The 2,500-nt window shown below is 34.5% G+C and overlaps 1 protein-coding gene across 1 annotated transcript in view; it reads right to left on the bottom strand.

Annotated features, from left to right (window-relative positions):
- Window positions 1-2,500, bottom strand: part of tbk1 (TANK-binding kinase 1) — a 130,735-nt gene that overhangs the window by 87,755 nt on the left and 40,480 nt on the right. The window lies entirely within an intron of this gene.

Consider the following 2,500-nt stretch of genomic DNA (forward strand, 5'->3'; position numbering starts at 1 on the left):
AAAAGGTGCTACGAGGAACTTTTAGATATTTCGGAAACAGTCTCATTTTTCCCTCTGATGATCATAAATGACATGTAACAGCAAACGAGACCATCACTTCAAGATCAGAAAAGTACATTTACAAATAGCCTAGGTAAAAAAAATTAAAATTATTTGATTCTATATATTGAGATTTCTGGTTCAGAGTATTGAAAGAAAAAAACTAATGTTGAGATAATGTCCGTTAAAGATGGTTGTATAGGAGAAATATACAGACGCAAACAGACAAGGTTTAGTCAAATAAACACCTGAATGTAGGCTACATTTTGGACCTTTTGATTTATACTAGTATGAAAGAAGACATGTTATGGAAGATAAATAGACTGAGTTAGGACTAAACAAGGTGAGGCAGCTTTTAGTTTTTATGCACCGAATCTCTGGAACAAACTCCCAGAAAACTTGAGGTCTGCTGCAACTCTCAGCTCCTTTAAATCAAGTCTGAAGACTTTTCTGTTTCCATTTTAACCTGTCATTTTTATTTTTATTTAAATGTTTTATTTCTGTTCATATTTTTCATTCGCTTTTCGAACATGTATTCTATACTTGATGTATTTTAATCTTGCCCCTGTAAAGCACTTTGAATGGCCCTGTGTCTGAATTGTGCTATAGGTCAATACCTGGTCAATGATCAAACTCCTTTGTGATTTTCTCTACTTATGACATCTATTGCAGTATGTCCGTCCTGGGAGAGGGATCCCTTACTCTGTCGACTCTCCCTGAGATTTCTTAAAAAAAAATTAATTTAAATCCCGGTAAAGGGTTTCTACTGGGAGTTTTTTCTCAGCCGAGCTAATAAGGGTGTAAGGGCAGGGTGTCATATTGTATCATATTGTATCATGTTGTATGGAATGTAAAGCCCACTGAGACAAATGTATTTGTGATTTTGGGCTATACAAATAAAACTGATTTGATTTGATTTATAGAAATAAACTTGCCTTGCCTTGACTTGCAGTGTCTTGCGTCAATCAGCTGATTTAGCAGTTTTTTTTGCCGCTCAGTATTTGATGTCTCTCTCGATTCATTCGGTGAAAGGACAGAGAGGAAGCGGGAGACAAAAGTTTCTGTGTAAAACTGAAAGGTTTTCAACATTCTGGAGCAATTAGAACGCATGGTTAACTCTCTCTGATGAACGAGACAATCAGAGCTCACAGCCTCAAATTAATTAACATTTTTGAGATTTTTGTCTATTTATCTTCCATAACATGTCTTCTTTCATACTCTATCTCTCTCTCCCTCCCTCTCTCTCTCCCTCTCCCTCTCTCTCTCCCTCTCACTCTCCCTCTCTTCCATAACATGTCTTCTTTCATACTAGTATAAATCAAAGGTCCAACATGTACATTCAGGTGTTTATTTGACTAAACCTTGTCTGTTTGCGTCTGTATATTTCTCCTATACAACCATCTTTAACGGACATTATCTCAATGTTAGTTTTTTTTGCAATACTCTGATCCAAAAATCTACAACTTCTAAAGCACTTACATCAACTAAACTTTCCATAATCATTCTCAGCACTATTCTGAAGGTTATTACAGAAGGATTTGTTCATATGTTGTTCACTGTCTAATTTATGAAACAATCAAAACTCAGAGTGTGTGTGTGTGTGTGTGTGTGTGTGTGTGTGTGTGTGTGTGTGTGTGTGTGCGTGCGTGTGCGTTTGTGTGTGTGTGTGTGTGTGTGTGCATGCGTGCGTGTCTGTGTGTGTCATTACTCATAATGAGGTTAGTATGTGGTCGACATGTCGATCTCAGCTGCTTAAAGGTGCAGTGTGTAACTTTCTGTGTGTGTCAGAGAAGTGAAACATTTTCTAAGGTTTATTCTCATAACTGAATAAACAAACTTTCCTCACAGGAAAATGTAGATCCCTGGAACACAGTTTGAAGTTAGAAAGCCAGACACAAACACAAGCAGTTGGACAGGACTGTACATCAGTAGTTGAAGACACAGTTGACTAACAGTACTGTCTGTAGGGGCGCCCTTAGCTCAGTTGGTAGGGCGTCCCCCCCCCCATGGGCCTCGGCCAGCAGCGGACCCGGGTTCAATTCCAGCCCGCGGTCGTTCTCTGCATGTCACTCCCCTCTCTGCCCCATTTAACCTCTGTCTCTACACTATCAATAAAGCATAAAAATGCCAAAAAAAATATCTTAAAAAAAAATGTTCACAAAGAGGAGTCTGGTGGTTTTTATTATTTGATTAATTATTTATGTTTTTGATAAAAAAAAATGTTATTATTTTTTGTTTATTTTTTTAATATATTTTTGTATTATTGAATTGTAATATTTATTTATTTTTATTTAAATTAATTAATTTTTTTGAATTATTTTATTTTATTTTATTTTATTTTATTTTATTTTATTTTATTTTATTTTATTTTATTTTATTTTATTTTATTTTATTTTATTTTATTTTATTTTATTTTATTTTATTTTATTTTATTTTATTTTATTTTATTTTATTTTATTTT

This window comes from Ammodytes marinus (assembly GCF_949987685.1).
Source record: "Ammodytes marinus genome assembly, chromosome: 22".
Classification (NCBI taxonomy): Eukaryota; Metazoa; Chordata; class Actinopteri; order Uranoscopiformes; family Ammodytidae; genus Ammodytes; species Ammodytes marinus.